Raw genomic sequence first — 19,604 nt, forward strand, 5'->3', positions numbered from 1 at the left:
CAATCACCTCACTAGGACCTTGCTCTTCTTGGCACTCTCAAGGGTGTTTCTCAGTCGTTGGAATGAGCAAAAGTGATCCCTTGAGTGAATAGAGGAAGTATTTATAACCCCTCATTCACAACGAACCATTATGTGCCTCTGCGGGGTGATCGGACGCTCCGGTCAGTTCACCCGCCACTGCGCAATTTAAGTTGTGATCGGACACTGGCCAGCGTCTGGTCAACACTGATCGGATGCGTCCGGTCACAAAAACTGCCCTCTAGAACCTTACTAATGTTGACCGAACTCTAGAACCCTAGCGTCTGGTCACTTTGCTGCTCAGCGTTCGGTCAGTAGCCAGAACCTGACCAGCGTCCGGTCAGCACTGACCGGACGTGTCCGATCAGGATTCTCCCTCTCTGAAACATTATTGGAGTCGACCGGACGCTAGCCCCCACCGTCCGGTCACTCATCTCTCAGCGTCCTGGTAGCGCCAGACAACTTCACCTTGATCAGATGAACTGACTGGACTCTGCGCCAGCGTCCGATCACACCGGAACCAGCGTCCGGTCAGTATTTGACCCTTCTTTCACTTCCATCTCGCAATCATATGTGAATGAAGTTTGCTCCAATTGATCTAAGGGCTTTTTAGGAGCTACCTAGTGCTAGATTTGACAAGTCTGCACCACACCTAACCCACTAGACTCACCTAGGTCAAGCTATCCGTCCATACCCCCCTTAATAGTACGGCCAAAGGAAAAACAAAGTCCTAAACTACTCTAAGTGTCTCTTCAACACCAAACGACACTTAGAACTAGTCCATCCTTAACCTTGTCGTCCATCCTTTGAAAACTGAAATGATTTTCATCAGTAGGGGCATGACCACCATGATCGCCCAATCAATTTCTATTACCGTGACCTAACTTAATTGCCTCTATAAAACACACGTTAGTCACAATAATCACGTATTGTCATTAATCACCGAAACCCAACTAGGGCCTTAGATGCTTTCAAAAATCACCCAAAACATAATTGGAATAAAACACTTTGGTTCATCTAAATTTGTTTGACTACCATATTAGGATAAATTTAATGAAATTTTTAGGTTTTACTAAATGCGAGGTCCTTGACGTAACACTTGGCCACCCCATTGTAGTGCAGGGGCTGGTCATGGCGCAGAGGGGCCATGGTGTTTTGGTCTCGTGGGGTAGACACCATGTCAGTAGGGGCTGATCATGGTGCCACGGGCCACGCATGGCGAGCGGTAGCACAGAGCCACGGTGAGGGCGCTGACACCTAAAGCTCTTTTTTTTTATGAATAACTTTTACCGATGGTGGACATAATAGAATATCCGCTGATTTTTTTTATACAAGCAAATCACATAATAGACCCACCTGTGAATGGTCACTTAACTGTCTGTGCAGATGATTATATTCTCAATTTTTACTTTGCTACTGACCTGCCTATGCTAATGGATTTTAGTGCCTGTAATCGCCCCTGCACCAGCGAAGGTTAGGGCCCCTCCATTGAATGAACTACTGTTAGTAATTCCCTATAGCTAATATCCGTAGTTAGGAGGTTTATTAGCTGGGATGTTTGATCTTTACATGCTAATTTTACCTTCCTTAACACTAATAGATCCAACGAGGCCTATATATGTATCCTCTCGGTTTGTGTCTCGAGCAAACCCTGCCAGTTGTTCCGTGACGCTCACTGCGCGCGTCAACTCTGCTAGGTCTCCGCCTTCTGCCGTGGTTGATCCTCTTTCCTTCATCCCCCACCTTTCAGAAACAATTAAGCATAGTGATCTCTTGCAATCCGATGGGAAGCCAGCTTCTGTCCACCGTCGAGCGTCGCGAGGTCCTCCCGGAGAGCTATATCCGGCCGGAGTTCGACAGGCCGCGACTTGCCGAAGTGACGACGGACAGGGACGTCCCGCTCATCGACCTCGCGTCGCCGGATAAGCAACGAGTCATCGACCAGATTGGTCTGGCTTGCCGGACCTATGGCTTCTTCCAGGTCTCTCTGCCTCTCGCCTTAAAAGATCTAGTTTCAAAAAATTTAGGTTTTGTCCTGGGCTGTGCATGCTTCAGCTTTCAAACATCTGCGCAACTAACTCAGCTTAACTTCTTCGGAGGCTTTAGAGAATTTGTCTCGCCACCTTGTCAGACATTACTGTGCATGATCTTCTTGATTTCTTCTAGGTCATAAACCATGGAATAGAAGAGGAGCTACTGGAGAAGATGATGGCCGTTGGTCTGCAGTTCTTCCGTCTGCCGCCGCAGCAGAAGGAGAAGCTGTACTCAGATGAACCGTCCAAGAAGATAAGAGGCTCTCCACCAGCTTCAACGTCCGCAAGGAGACGGTGCACAACTGGAGGGACTATCTGCGCCTTCACTGCCACCCGCTGGAGGGACTATCGTCATAGCAGGCTTACTTATGGCCATTTCTTAGTAGCCGCTCTCTTATATTGGACCATGACACAGTATGCTTCCGTAATCAAGACAACGTCTGCCAATAAAGTTTACAACCACCAAATAGAGGCCGTTTAGATATATATAGTAGCATTTGATATATGCTCGCTGCCACGTACAGTGCCACACTCACAAATATATAAGTGACGTTTTGGATACGTACTTACATAGTTTTCAAAGCCAACTTTGACTAGTGCTAGTTATCAAAACATTTATATAAAAAAAGAAAAATTATATCTTTATTATGAAACTTTCGACAAAATCTGCTTGCACCATATTCCAAATTTAACACACAAAAACATATTTTGTGACAAAAGTTTATAATGGTTGATTAAGAAAAAAAAAACTCAAAATAAAAATATCACTTGTTTGTGATGGAGTATGTATTATATAGAATGGAAAGACTATAGCATAAAGAAAGATGCATATACTGATATGCATGTGTAGGATAAAGTAAATGTGCACTCTAGGACTGTGTCGTAGAGTATTTATAAACACTGGTAGGAGTGTTATGCTTCCTAGCTATGTGTGATTACTGATTAAGAAAACTAATGTGTCATGCACCGACAGCCTAAGACAGACTTTTCGATCCATAACATTGAGACTTCAACCATTCTAAATGAAGAAAAAACAGTTCAAAAAGATGGACACACACATGTGCTACACTCCTAATGTGCAACAACTACCTTTATAATTAGCCAGCACTGGCTAAGGTTTTCTTTACTGTAGATAGTACAAAACGGTGTTTTCTCACTGGTTTTACAGGCCCGGCCCTGGGGGTGTTCGAGCTGGGCCGCCGCACTGGGCCCTCGAGGCCAGGGGGCCCAACCCCAAATGTGCAAGTAGAAGTAGTATTCTGTCTATGGCCCATAGGAACAGCTGAACCAGGCATACGAGCTGACTCCGCGTCGGTTCTGCTCGCCTTCCGCGTTCCCGTGCCCTTCCGCCGCGCGGCCGCGACTCCGCCTTCCTGCACGAGTGAGCGACTCGCCGACTCTCGTGCGAGGCTGCGAGCAGCGAGCGATCCCATGCGTCTTGGTGATCTCGAGTGCAAGGGGGCGCTGGCCGGCGGCATCCACTTTCGTCTGTTCCTAGGCTTCCTGGTCTTCGTATACGGAGGTAAGAATTAAGAAACTGGCCCTAAGCGGCCAAGCCCCCCTAATCAATATTTGCTCTTGTCCCCAATCTTTATTCTTTACTTCTTTAGATTTGGGATTTAGGAATCCCATATGGTGCAGCAACCATGTTGAATTTAGTATGACATATTTTTTAATTATTTACTACTTTTCTAAATTTACGATGAACTCATGTTACCCAAAACGCATGCATAAAATGAGAAAAGAAAAAAGAAAAGAAGGAATAGAGGGCTTGATAGAATCACAAAGAGGATCTATTGATAAAATTTTTAAGAGTAATACAAGCACTACAAGAAATCCAGATGAGTGGGCAATAGTTGCTGTGGATCGAGCTTGTTCGGCTGCACTTTAAGCCGGCTTGTTCGGCTTATTTTTTCCAGCCGGAACTATTATTTTTCTCTCACAACATTCCAGCATAAATAGTGTTTTCCAGCATGAATAGTAAATAATCCAGCTCAGTCGAACACTCCCTTCGATATTGAGGCCATCATCAATGACTTCGCAGCAGTAAATGTTAGAAGAAAATTTTAAGGTAAGATAAGATGTATAACTAGTTTCATAAGAATAATTAGTATGCATTACATTTATTAGAAACGTCACTATATTATTAGAGTTGTATTAAAGGGCCCATCATTATAGCTTCGCTCCAGGTCTATAAAATGACAGGACCGACCGAGCCTGGTTTTACAAAGAAGTCGTCAGGGTCGCTCGACGTGACAAATGGCCCTCTGGAATCGCCAGTGAAGGCCATATGTGTGGTGTGGTTTGGCATGCACTAGCTGGCGCTCAAGAAGAACCGAGAATGGCGCAATTTTAGAAACTAGATAGCTACATTTCTGGACTTGTTTTGGTCTGTTTGCACCGAAGCACTACCCCTAGTTATCGACATCACTGCCGATTCAAAATCCGCCTTCACTGCCGGATTTTGAACCGGCAGTGGCATGTCGGCAGTGATGCTCGCTGGCTACTGCTGCCGGTGCTTCACCTGCCAGTGATAAGATTTAGAAAAACAAAAAAAAGCAATCCAACAAGCATGCTGGCTGGAGCATGCTCGTTACCGCCGCTGCCACCACCATGCTCGCTGACTACCGCCGCCACTACATCAAGCATTTCATCCAAGAAAAAAATCATATATTACAGATAAAGGACGGATTCAACACATCAGGAAAACCCATCCACAAATTGATTCGTGCATCGCAGACGAAAGAGAAGGGTTCAATACATCACAAATCAATCCATCCACAAATCGATTCGTACAGATAAAGGAGCAGGGTTCAACAACACAAAAAAAACTCATCTACACCGGCGGAGACACAGGAGCACCAGAAGGGAGATTGCCGAGGAGACACAGTGCGGCTGCCTCCTCCTCCTTCGGTGGGCGCGCTCCCTCCTCCCCTCCGGCACGACGGCCCTCTCCCCTCCCTCTCTCCCTCAGGCGATGCGGGCGAGGAGGCCGGATCCGGCGGCGGGGAAGCCGGATCCGGTGGCGGGGAGGACGGATCCGGGCTCCTCCTCGCCCTCACCGCCGGATCTAGGAGCGGGCGCAGGTGACCGGCGGCGATGGCCCTCTCCCTACGACAACGCTCCTCCCCTTCAACTCCGACAGCGGCGTGGAGGCTGGATCCGGCCTCCCTACGGCGGCGCTCCTCTCCCTCCAACTCTGGTAGCAGCATGGAGGCCAGATCCGGTGGCGTGGAGGTCGGATCCAGCCTCCCCACGGCAGCACGTCACCGCGCTGGGGTGGCCTCGTGCCCACACGTCACTGCCGCGGCCTCCATGGGTCCGCACCGCATGCTCGAGCACCTCCGACGGAGATGGCTGAGCATCCTCCATCTTCACTCAAACGGCGCCACCGCGGAGGTGATGGGGAAGAGCGGGAGCAGGAGTGGAGGCTTGACGCCGCTCCTCGGGGACAGGTGGAGGAAGAAGCCCATCTCCGGCAAGGGATTCGGCGGAGTGGAGGCGGGTGTGGTGTGGAGGCGTGGGGAGATCTGGGGCGGAGTTGGGAGGGAGTTAGGAGGCGTGCGGAGTTAACTGGGATAGATAATTTTTTGGGTCCGGAAGTATGCATCAATGCCGGTTCGATAATTCAACCGACTAGTAAATAGACATCACTGTCGGTTTGTATTAACAACCGACAGTGATGTGGTCCTTCAATGTCGGTTTTAGCCCAGACTCAATTATTTTATTGTTTTCAAGCTTAGAAGCGTACATCACTTCCAGTTCTCACGAATCCGACAGTGATGAGGCCGACAGTGATGCCTAAATCTGTAGCAGTGAAGCATAGAGAGAGATAACGATATCATCCATATCCGACAGTCAATATGGACCTGATACCCACCAGTCACCAGTCACCACCATGCACATGCATGGTTATCCTCTCCTGTAGCATGCACCATTGTAGTTCTAGAGAGACTACGAGGCTCGCTAGCTAGCTAGAGCCGTCGTCGTCGGTCACACCAGCAACGTGTAACACGACGCGCTTGCAGCTGCAGGGATAGCACACTACCACTGAATTGAGCCAGCGACATGCTTTCTTTTTCGTGTGAGGCTGGGAGGGGCGCGCACAACAAGCATATATGCACGTCGGATCAGCAGGTTTAGGACGTGGCTTTTTGTCTGCGATGCACGGATCGCGGTACTAAGCTGGGGGCCGGGTGATTAGTATAATTGTAGGAGCACGTCGGAAATCACAAGAGACGACAATGCTCGCGTGAATATAAATATCTGACCACTGATGGACCGTACCGGGGAGCACTTAGTGGTGGACGGCAGTTTCTAATAAGAGTTCATCGTTTCTCTGCAGCACACACACCGTGTTACATGACCGACAAAGGTCCACACACTGCATATATACCGAGATTCCCTTTTTTTCAGTTTTTTGCTTTGGATGTCATCTAGCACAGGGCCAGCTGGTATAGTGCGGCATCTTTATTTATTGGTTCTAGATACCACTACAAAGTAGCAGTACTCGTCTTAAAACGTACTCTCCTCTCTTTTTTAAGTGTTGCCTAAATTATCATGCCATAAGTTTATCTGAATTTATAAAGAAAATTAGTAACATTCGTATCTCCAAATAAGTGTATTATAAAAATATATACAATGATTAATCTAATGATACTTATTATGTACTGTATTAGTAATCTCTTGTATATATTTGGTTAAAGTAGAATACATTTAACTCCTTGATATGTGAGAACTACAGTTAAAAAGAGACAATGGGAGTAAGGTCGTTTTACTTTTCTAAATTAAATTTATCTAATTTTAACTATGTTCACATATATAAGAATAGATTATTACAATTAATATCAAATAAATATAGTATCAAGATACATGGTGAATTTAATGAAACTAATTCATTGTTGTAAGTGTTAGTGTCATTTAGACCAAACTAATTAAAACAATTTAATTTTTATAAGAGTGAGGACCAGTACTATACTCCCTCTGTCCCATTTTTTCTGTCGTCTCACTTCCTGTGGCAGACCTCGACCATTCTCAATATCACAGACTCATGCACATAGGCACATGATCATACTCTGAAATATAGTAGTTCGTACTTCGCCTAATAAGCTTCCAATGTGCAGCCCTCAAGGTGACTCCTAAGAGATAGAAAACTCGTCGAACATCCTGACCTCGTTGGCAAACGACAAACATCCACCTGAGCTACAATCCCAGCCTCGTTGTTGCCGTTCTAAAAACATGAACTGAATTTTTACCTGAAGATCCCACAAAATAGGAAAAGACACCTCAACAATGCATCCGTGGAGAAAATAGCTAGGTGTCCAAGGCCAAAGGGCGTCACCGATGACCATGAACTTTTGCTATATCAATCTCACCCCACCCACCACGAATTATGTCCACATACAACCCTGCCACCGGTAAGGGCCTCATTGGTCGTGCTCACGTGCTCCCCACTCCCCAGTAGACGCGCTTGCCACCTCTGCCACACAAGTATCGTGCATTGGTGCTCGCGCATGGCCCCTTCACCACAGAGACGACCTAGCGCTCTGCCTGAGCCGCCTTGAAGTAACGAGGAAGGTTCTATTTGGATTATGTAAGCACGTACACTTTGTGAGAAAATACGTTATGATTGAAAGTTTAGGGCACAAACAAGTTCTTAAGGTGATGATGTCATCATTATTTTTCCTTGAAGAAGAGTGCTATCAGTATTTGTTTTCTTATTAAAACTGCACTAGCTAGACCTCAAGGTCATAGCCACTAGGTTTAGATACCATTTCTTTTTTGAAAACATGGTTTATTATACCACGTTGGTAGAGCATCCAAAAGCTTAGGTTAACTAGAACACAACGTTATCATACTTCTACGTTGAGAGATGGAGACTTATATGGTGAATAAAAAATACTTCCTCTGTCCAAAAACAAAATGCAATTCTCCTTTTTCGAAAAGTCAAACAGATTGAAATTTGACTAAAGTTATATGAAAAGGTACTAATATTCATGATATAAAACAAATACCATTAGATTAGTTACAAAATATATTTTTTACAGTAAATTTATTTGGAGACATAAATGTTAATACTATTTTCTTTAACTTGGTCAAACTTGAGCTAATTTGACTGGCACGGATCCTATAATTACATTCTTTTGTGGACGGAGAGAGTATACAATAACTTTTCCAAAGTGAACAGCCGAACACGTGTTGTTGGTTGATTGATTATTCCAAACTTCCAATAGCGTCCAACTGATGCCCTTTGTTTTTAAGCCATATATATAATAATGTCGCACTTCCGATCCCTTTTCCATAACGTGACAGGCATTGTTTGGATTCCCATTACTGTTCTCAAGAACGTGCCAGGCAATGTTCGGACTTCCACAATCACTTCTCAAGAGTGTGCCATTTTCTGTCATCACGGCATCAACCATGGAGTATATTAAAGATTCGGTTCTCCACGGCACTAACTAAGACCAACTAGCTAATTTGAGGCATGACTTTGTTGAATTTGCTCGACAGAGAGACGATGCAAGTCAAAAACATCTAACTGCTAATAAGAACATCACACGAACACATCACTCTTTTCGTCAAAGTAATCAAAGTCTGCAACTGCGACCGTCATTTCGTCAAAGTAATCACTCTTACGGTAAAAAATATAATCAATCAACCTAAAGTAGCAACTCACATGGTTCTGTCATGTTATTGGCTTTGCGTATGATTCATTAAAGAATTTTTTATGATTGATGCTGGTAGCTCCATGCATGCATGTGTGCTTTGCATGGTGACATCCATGTATCATGCATGTATTTAGTTTTTCCATATATCATAAATGACATGAGTGTAGTTTTTTCTTTTTTATGCAAAAGGTAGGAGTAGGTAACTTAGGAGCATTATATATGGATGATCATAATGAGATGAGTACTTTTACTATAGGGTTTACTTTATATATTATTAAATTTTTTCTACCGCAAAGGTGGGTAATTAATTCATAAACAAAAAAAAACCAGATTCAATAGCTGTTGTCATCAACAATTGTTGAATATAATCAACCAAATGGATGTTATTCTTGTGAGATTTCTAACATTGTCTCTTGTTCTAACTCGCATAGAGAGACGATGCTTGCAAACTGAAGAATCTCCGAAGAAGTTTCATGATTTCGTGAAGAGGCCGACGAGGTGGTAAGCATCGTACGTGACAACTTGCGCGAAACCTTCTCAAATTTTTATCACAGCCTCCACATATGATATCATGACATCTTGACAAGTTTCATGATTTTCGAACTTCGTTTGCTTTTTATAGAATTTAAAAACAACTCGACCGCAAGTTCGTGGTCATGTTTCGTGAACAAGATGTTCGAAATTGGTGGTCTGTTCCTAGATACGGCCTCACATTATACTAAATAACATGAATATCATTTTTCATTCATTTTTCATTATTCGAATGACTAGCAGTTATAATTTGAATTATCCAAGAAAATTCAATTAAATGAAATAAATTAAAGAAATATAGAAAAAGTCCGAGAAATGTGCCACATTGGAATATGGAGTACCAGGTATTGTATGAGGACTGCAGAAAAAGTTTGGAGATCAAAAGTGGAAAAAATACGATTTGTCGAGTGTCAAAAAATAACACTCGGCAAATCAGCTCTTTGCCGAGTGCCGGGACAAGACACTCGGCAAAGGGTTAATGGCGACTGCCGGCCGTTAACGGCAGCGGCCCTTTGCCGAGTGTTATTGTTTGACACTCGGCAAACCTAGTCTTTGCCGAGTGTTATTGTTTGTCGAGAGCTTGGCACTCGGCAAACCACCTCTTTTGCCGAGTGTCAGTTGTTTAGTCAAGTGCTTTATCTCTGGCACTCGGCAAAGAGGTGGTTTGCCGAGTGTCCGATAAAAAACACTCGGCAAAGTCTGGGACACTCGACAAAGAAGCCGTCTCCGGTAGTGACGCGCTCGCCACCTCTGCCACACAATTATCGTGCATTCGTGCTCGTGCGTGGCCCCTTCACCACAGAGACGACCATAGCGCTCTGCCTGAGCCGCCTTGAAGTAACGAGGAAGGTTCTATTTGGATTATGTAAGAACGTACACTTTGTGAGAAAATACGTTGTGAATTGAAAGTTTAGGGCACAAACAAGCTCTTAAGGTGATTATGTCATCATTATTTTTCCTTGAAGAAGAGTGCTATCAGTATTTGTTTTCTTATTAAAAAAAACTGCACTAGCTAGACCTCAAGGTCATAGCCATTAGGTTTAGATACCATTTCTTTTTTGAAAACAGGGTTTATTATACCACGTTGGTAGAGCATCCAAAAGCTTAGGTTAACTAGAACACAACGTTATCATACTTCTACGTTGAGAGATGGAGACTTATATGGTGAATAAAAAATACTTCCTCTGTAAAAAAAAATGCAATTCTCCTTTTTTTGAAAAGTCAAACAGGTTGAAATTTGACTAAAGTTATATGAAAAGGTACTAATATTCATGATATAAAACAAATACCATTAGATTAGTTACAAAATATATTTTTTACAATAAATTTATTTGGAGACATAAATGTTAATACTATTTTCTATAAATTTGGTCAAACTTGAGCTAGTTTGACTGGCACGGATCCCATAATTACATTCTTTTATGGACAGAGAGAGTATACAATAACTTTTCCAAAGTGAACAGCCGAACAGGTGTTGTTGGTTGATTGATTATTCCAAACTTCCAATAGCGTCCAACTGATGCCCTTTGTTTTTAAGCCATATATATAATAATGTCGCACTTCCAGTCCCTTTTCCATAACGTGACAGGCATTGTTTGGATTCCCATTACTGTTCTCAAGAACGTGCCAGGCAATGTTCGGACTTCCACAATCACTTCTCAAGAGTGTGCCATTTTCTGTCATCACGGCATCAACCATGGAGTATATTAAAGATTCGGTTCTCCACGGCACTAACTAAGACCAACAAGCTAATTTGTGCCATGACTTTGTTGAATTTGCTCGACAGAGAGACGATGCAAGTCAAAAACATCTAACTGCTAATAAGAACATCACACGAACACATCACTCTTTTCGTCAAAGTAATCAAAGTCTGCAACTGCGACCGTCATTTCGTCAAAGTAATCACTCTTACGGTAAAAAAAATATAATCAATCAACCTAAAGTAGCAACGTACTCACATGATTCTGTCATGTTATTGGCTTGGCGTATGATTCATTAAAGAATTTTTTATGATTGATGCTGTAGCTCCATGCATGCATGTGTGCTTTGCATGGTGACATCCATGTATCATGCATGTATTTAGTTTTTCCATATATCATAAATGACATGAGTGTAGTTTTTCTTTTTTATGCAAAAGGTAGGAGTAGGTAACTTAGGAGCATTATATATGGATGATCATAATGAGATGAGTAATTTTACTATAGGGGTTACTTTATATATTATTAATTTTTTTACCGCAAAGGTGGGTAATTAATTCATAAACAAAAAAAAAACAGATTCAATAGCTGTTGTCATCAACAATTATTGAATATAATCAACCAAATGGATGTTATTCTTGTGAGATTTCTAACATTGTCTCTTGTTCTAACTCGCATGGAGGACTAACATGGAGGCATTAATTTTCCGTTCCAATTTTCGGCAGGGAGATAGCCAGCGCGTACTGCCGCGAGGTCCTGGCTGTTCGGTCTCCGGCTTCTCGGCATGATCTCCCTCAGCCTGGGGCTCGAGGAGGACTACATCGAGAAGGCCCTCGGCGAGCAGGAGCAGCACATGGCCGTGAACTACTACCCGCAGTGCCCGGAGCCCGACCTCACCTACGGTCTGCCGAAGCACACGGATCCCAACGCCCTCACTGTCCTCCTCCAGGACCCCAACGTCGCCGGCCTTCAGGTCCTCAAGGGCGGCGACCAATGTATCGCCGTCAGCCCCTGGCGGAACGCTTTCGTCATCAACCTAGGCGATCAGTTACAGGTAACGCGTACGTACGTAGTGACTCTGTTCTCGAATTGATGCCTTGGGTTTCTGAATCATGTCCATGCATAAACATGCATGCAGGCGCTGAGCAACGGCGCGTACAAGAGCGTGTGGCACCGTGCGGTGGTGAACGCCGCGCGAGAGCGCATGTCGGTGGCATCTTTCCTGTGCCCGTGCAACAGCGCGGTGATCAGCCCCGCGGCGGCGCTCGTCCGCGACGGGGACGCGCCCGTGTACCGGAGCTACACCTACGACGAGTACTACAAGAAGTTCTGGAGCAGGAGCCTGGACCAGGAGCACTGCCTGGAGCTTTTCAGAAGCACCACCCAGCTCCAGTAAAGGCAGTATGTAACTATATTGCACGTACGTTTGAGGCTTAATTTGCTTGAACTAAGTTTATTTGTTTGGTTTTGTTTCCTGACGTACCATTTCCTTGTGTTGTGTAATAAGCTAAGCTTGTCCTAGCAATCTTTCTTGTACTCAAGCTAGGAAAACTTTGCCTTTTCCATACCAGCAGCTCTTTGTATTATGCCATTGTCACTGGTAGAGAACCGAGCTTTACTCCCGGTGGGGAACCCCCTCTAGTCCCGGTTCCCCACCCGGGAGCAAGCATCCGGGACTAAAGGGGGTCCTTTAGTCCCGGGTCAAGAACCGGGACTAAAGGAGGACCTTTAGTCCCGGTGGGTAACATCAACCGGGACTAAAGGTGCCTCCTGACATGCCACGATGGCTGGCACCTTTAGTCTCGGTTGGTAATACGAACCGGGACTAAAGGTTTTTTTTCTTTTTTCTTTTCTTTTCATTTTTTTGTTTTCTTTTCAAAATAGGTTTTCGAAGTCGTATTGTACGCTGCTAATTATACATTTATACGCGCGTATAGTATGTTTCGGTTCAAGCACAATGAACGTATTAAATCACACAATTCAAGCATAGAAATATATATATATATATATATATATATGTATATATATATATATATATATATATATATATATGCATGCATGCATCATATATATATTTACATGCATGCATGCATATGTGTATTTTACATTATATTATTTCATGTGCATATATTACAAAAGATTGCATAACAGTTGTTGTGACATAACAAGTTTCCTCTCATCCTCTAGCTTGGCTTCAATGGCAGTGTTGGGTCGAAGTAGAACTCGCCCTTGGAATCGATGACCTGCTCATTAAAAATCCGGCTATAGACTCTTGAATTGCTTTGATTTGGTCTTGCCGTATGACCTTTTCCTCCAACCATCGAGTCTACAGGTTTGAATTAAAGGAAAATAAATTAATATATGTACATACATATATATATATATATATATATATATAAGACATAGTAACACAATCAATAATAATAATTAAATGAATATATAGTGTATTTTTAACGTACTTTGAGTCTCTCTGTAGGAGTACTTTGGGAGAGCACCTTGATAAACTTGCAAACATAGTAACCACAGTAGTTGTTCCCATGTTCCTGCCTCAGACACCACTTTACGAGAAAAAGATTTGTCATCCAATCTGGTGATCCGGTGAAAGCTATATGTTTAATTAATAAAGATGATGCGATTCAGGGGACTTACTTTCAAAGGGATTACATTCAGTGGCGCTTTGCATTTTTCCTATGTATTGCTTCTCAATAAAGGTTTTCCAAACACTGCCCAATAAAAAATTTGCCACGTCATCAGATATAGTTAATCATCATGTTTGTGTGTATATATAGTTGCTAGAGATCCCGAAATTATCCTCTGGATAATATCTATCATATCTTGGTAGTCTTGTTGTGGTTTTCTCATCGAGTCATAGATTATCAAGTGACTTTTCACCAGATCGATGTCCATCAATATCCAGTGATTGCTTGCATGTGTTTATAGGATATAACGCATAACACTCATTAATTAACTAGAATCAACATATGAGTCATTAAGGATATGATCGATATGATTAACACTCACTTGAAGTTATAGGGAAAAGAGTATATCCTTCTTGTGGCGTTGGTTCACTAAGAAGTTCATGAGGTTACTCTCTGACTCAGACTTCCAATTAGTCTTTGGAGTAATTGGGTCTTTGAATACTATATGGAGATCAACAAAACCAATTTCATTGCAGCCTTCCTTTCTGAGCTCTGTCATTGTAAATCTGCATATATATAGTACTTGTTAGGATAATTTATATGCATATACACACATATGATGAGTTTAATAATAGATCGAAAGAATTATTACTTACAGGCAATAACAGCTAATGATAACTTTGTCCAGAGAGGTCAGGTGGCATAGTTGATGAAATTCTGCAAAGTCAACATACATAACATCATCGCCACGGAACCAATGTTCGTCTCTAATTCTGACACCAACGTAGAAGTCTTCACTGGTAGACGCCTGCATGTACCACTTGTTTAGCAGGTATATTTGCGTCCCCAGATCAGATAAGGCTTGAGGGTTGTATAGACTCTGGCCTAGTACAATTTTTTTCTTCCAAATATCAACCTCCGCCGCACTCTCAATGTTTCCATCACCAAACATCTAGTAAAGGTCGAGACCAGTCTCATCAAGAAATTCACCAAGGTGATCCAAATCGACATCCGGAGGTATGTTTGCCTGATGCATTAATCCTAAATTCGAACCATATTCATTACCAACAACTAGCGGGGGGATTGATTGGTGCGCTTGTTGTCTGAGTTGGGCAACTCCTTTCCCTGCCCGCTTCTTTTTCTGTGCTACCTCAATTGACTTGGTGAGAGTGCGGTCATAGTCCAATAACGTTGATTTGGACGGCTTACGAGATTCCCGTTGTTGTTGCTAGGTAAGAAGTCACCTTTTTTCTTAGAATATCTGGAGCTACTGAAGAAGTACGGTTTCTCCGGGTTTCTCCCTGCTTCTTGATTCATTTTAAGTTTGTCATAGAATCTAGACATGTCTTTTTTATATGCATCAGTTCCTTCTTCCTTCTCTTCAGATATTATTTTGGGAATAGCCCTTGGTTTCACTGGTGGCTTTTTTTGTAGGCGGGGACTGGTTCTTCGTTTGAGGGGCTGGCCTCTTGCTAGGCTTCTTGGTAGGCGGGGGCGGGGGAGGCGTTGGAGACCTCCTTGGAGGTGTTGGCAGCGGCGTTGGAGACCTCCTTGGAGGTGGCGGCTGCGGCATTGGAGACCTCCTTAGAGATGGTGTGGATGCAGCCTTGCCTTCCAACACAATGTCATCGTACATAGCACTATGATGATCTGGTGATTGAACAATTAGGATTTAGGTTGGGGGAGGATCTGCTACAAAAAAGGAATGACATATTATTATGAGCAGATTATTAATTATTTAAGCCAATACAAATTAATGATGTAGTGTTTTCATCCGCACGTACCTATGGTGAGGTAGTTCAGGAGGAGGTGGAGCCGACATCCCTGGAATGATGATGTAGCGCTTGCGCCATAGAATGAATGTCTTCTCCGCTTCTCCTAGAGTCTTCTCGCCATCACCTCCAGGAATGTCAAGAGGCAAATCACTAAAACCTTTTTCAGCTTTATCTACCGAGATGGTAGCATATCCTTCTTGGATTATATTCCCATGAATCCTTGGTGTCTTGGTTCGGTCGATAGGATTAACAAGACCGATAGCCACCTTGATTGTGGAATTCTCCTTCGGAATGTGTAGCTCACACGTTGTACAAGGTTTAGTGATGTCATCCATAGGGAAGCGCAGTCCTGTGTCCCCTTGATTTGGTATCTCCATGGAAGCACAGCTGCTTTTCAACTGAACAGATTGGCTAATGTTGATTCCTGGCTCTGATGCCTGCTTGCTTGCACTCACTGCTATTTGCACTTGCCTTCTGATTTCCTCCTGCATTCTCGCTTTAAGGTTTTTTTTCCCGCTCTTGTGCTTCACGCACCGCTTCCTCCAACCTCTGAAGCCGCTGTGCCTCTTCTTCCTTCTTTCTCTGGCGACTTCTGTAGGAAGGTCTGTCCTGAGGGAATCCATGCTCCCATGAGACACTTCCTTTGCCTCTAGTTCGGCCACCATGTTCAATAGTCTCGATGGCGTATGTCAGCTCATCCTTCTCTCTATTGGGCCTGAACGCACCACTAGCAGTAGCTCTCTGAGCATAAAACAATCTTTCTGCTGCTTCTTGCAGTCTTGCGCCATAAACGCACTTCCCTGTCTCCTGGTCTAGTGTTCTCCCATGACCGAAAAACCAATTCTTTGCACGTTCTCCCCACTCGAGTGATTCTGGTCTGATACCCTTGGCAAGAAGGTCTGCTTCCATTTTGTTTCACTTCTTAATGGCAGTCGGGTAGCCACCTGATCCCAAGGTATGGTGGTATGTCTTCTGTTGGGCATTACATTGGTTCTTTATCACCCGACTCACACCCTCTTTCGAAGTCTTGTGCTGTACAAACTCATCCCAATAGGGCCTCTGCTTTGAGATCGGGCCTGGGATAGTAAAATCTGGTGCTATGTTCTTCTTGACATACGTCGTGTATAGGTGTTTCTTCCAAGTCTGAAACTGAGTGGCCATCTTCTTCATTGCCCAATCCCTAACTCGCTCCTTCAATTCATCACCATCTATTATATCATCATAACCATATGTTTGGAGCGTGAAATGTACCAAGACATCTTTCCAAATTAACGCCTTGTCACGATCGGAGACAAAACTGATATGAGGAGCATTGGTCTTCTTCTTCCATTCATAGGGTACTAATCGGGAGCCGGTCCCGTACAAGGTAACCACAGTGGTGCACAAATTTCATTTTATTCGCCCCCCCCCCCCCGGTTCTCCTGTATCCACATTGAACTCCGAGATGATGAAGCGGCCCTCCAATGGCTTTTTGGGACCTCGAACATTTTTACTCTTCGTTGTAGTTGTTGATGTCGATCCTAGAGGGCTACAAAACATAAACATTATTTTTAATGTCATGAGCACACATAAGACATATGATAATATATATAGCTAATAATAAAAATATATACTCAGGCCAATATGTTGTTACTCATTTTGTTCAAGAGCTAAGTACTAACTCCCATCATCTGCATCCTCTTGCACGTTATTTTTAGCACCATCATCGCCGGCAACTTGAGTGCCAGTGTTGATCAAATTCATCATCAACTCCTCATCCATGTTTCTCAGGTCGGCCATCTAGCTTCAAAAAACAAAACCAATATATAGTACGTCAAATCTTTGCTTATATGCGTAAAATCTACGAACAATATGCATTATTAAATCTTGTCCCTCGGTCACGGACGCAATTCGCCACACTAGGGCGAACTACGTCGGCACTAGGGCGAATTAGGGCTATACATAAACGGCCGAGGGCAAATTGTGTCGGTGACTAGGGCGAACCACGTCGGTGACATCAACAGCGCGGTTCGCCCTGGTGTGATTGTTTAGCATTAACGATAACGATAATACGAATGTTGATCAACTAGGCCACGAGAAAGGGCGGTGTGACAAGAGTGGCGGTGCTCCACTCCGCCGTATATATGTCTGTACACATGGGTGAACGAGGGCGGCGGTGCTCCGCCGTATACATAGAAACGCATGGGCGAACGAGGGCGGCGGTGCTCCGCGACGTATATATACATGCATATGAATACAAATGACGTATATATACGTGTCGGTGCGGTGGCCGGTGTGCTGACGACGACGATGTGAGGCGGGCCGGCGTGCTGACGATGACTGACGACGTGAGGCGGGCCGGGGCGGTGTCGGTGCATGATGTTGTGATCCTATGTACTATGTGAACCATGTAGTCATTCATCATATGAGAAAATTCTATGTTGATAATGTAAGTATAAGTCATTATGAAATGTAAGTATATGTGTCTTATTGCTAATATAACCATTACTATTTCCGAAATGATAAGAATTTATTTTCTTCTTCTACAGGCGATCTCTGATGCTATGATATAAAGTTTGAAGATAGTCTTCCCGAAAAAAATATGTAATGCTCATATTACTTTAGCAACATTAATATATTATATCTGTATATTCAAAGTTCACAAATGAAGAAACGTTGAAGTTTTCCTTCATTTGTCTGTAGCCATGCATGCAAGTCCAACCAAAACTGCTTACATCATCACATGTGATATTTTTTATAAACTAAAAAATGCTTAGTTTACAAACTAGGTATCCAAATTGAGTTCCTATTTGACCATTATATATCCTACAACAAATCCTTAAAAAAAAGACCCTACATAAATATATTTGGATAAAATTTCGTTAACAAACATTGATCTATGAAGATAGAAAAAATTCTTCTATTGAGCAAAGGCAGTGTTCTAGATTCATGAAACAATGTTCAGTTTCCTGGCCACCATCTGAGAATGTACAATGAGATCGACGAACATATCACCTCGAGCTCGGCAGTGGAGGGCCTCGGGCAGCGGTGGAGGGCCACGGGCGCGGTGGAGGGCCTCGGGCGCGGAGGAGGGCGTAGTGGAGGGCCACGGGCGCGTGCGGAGGAGGGGCACGGGCGCACACGGTGGAGGCCGGGCGGCGGTGTCACGGAAGGTGAACGGACGCTGGCGCGAGGAAGAAGAGGGCGGCAGTGTTCGACGAGGAAAAAGACGAGCGGATCGATCTGCGCCAGGCGCTGGAGGTTATATATCAGAGAGAATTACTCCCAGTGCCAGCCACCAATCGGGAGTAAAAACCCTTTACTCCCGGTGCGTATTACCAACCGGGAGTAAAGGGTTTTTTTTGGCGGGCAACGAAACTGCAGCCCACCTTTACTCTCGGGTGGGCTTTCCACCCGGGAAGTAAAGGATGGGCTGTAGTTTCGTTTCCCGCCTGTTTTAAGCAATAGTCTTGTTAAATACAATAGAAATGCAATAGTTTTTGTTAAATACATAGTAAATTAAATAAAAGGCATAAAATTATTTTGTTAAAAATATGAATTTTCTTTTTGTTTATTGCACATAGGAAAAATCTATAATCTAACTTTTTTTATTTTTTGTCAGAATTATAAAACATAATGTAACTAATATTTATTATTTCGTTAATGCAAAAATGTAGTGTTTAATTAAAATTATTAAAACTATTAGTTTTGGACAGGAAATTTGTGTTTCACATCATTTTAACGTTAATATTTTAATTTTTCATCACTCAGTATCCTAATTTACCTTTTTGAGAGAGAAATCCCACCAAATCAAACATTGATTTAATTTGAAACATGACATAATAAACATCTGAATTCACAATTATTACATAATATCTCAAACACACACTATATTAAATTACTATATCATCAAGTGGGCACAGCAGTGAACTTCTTCTTACGTATGTCCCTTGGTTATGATCGCTTCATAACCATGGAGTGTCCTCATCATTTACCAAGATGCTAGGGTCTTTGTTCACTTTGAAGGGCAGAATTCGGTCATCCTTTTCATATTCTTCTAACATGTCCGACTTGTCCTCAATTCCCACGATGACTCTTTTCCCTGAAAGAACTATGTGGCGCTTTGGCTCTTTGGTTGAGTCATTATCGTTTTTCTCTCTTTTTGGTTTGGTAGACATATCATTGACATAGAACACCTGATTCACATCCTTGGCAAGGACGAATGGTTCGTCTTTGTACCCAATATTACTAAGGTCTACTGTTG

General features: G+C 43.2%; 1 pseudogene; it reads left to right on the forward strand.

Moving 5' to 3' along the window:
• The first annotated feature begins 1,550 nt into the window (after positions 1 to 1,550).
• Positions 1,551 to 12,516, forward strand: LOC136497946 (flavanone 3-dioxygenase 2-like; annotated as a pseudogene).
• Positions 12,517 to 19,604: the final 7,088 nt, after the last annotated feature.

This window comes from Miscanthus floridulus, chromosome 12 (assembly GCF_019320115.1).
Source record: "Miscanthus floridulus cultivar M001 chromosome 12, ASM1932011v1, whole genome shotgun sequence".
NCBI classification, from domain to species: Eukaryota; Viridiplantae; Streptophyta; class Magnoliopsida; order Poales; family Poaceae; genus Miscanthus; species Miscanthus floridulus.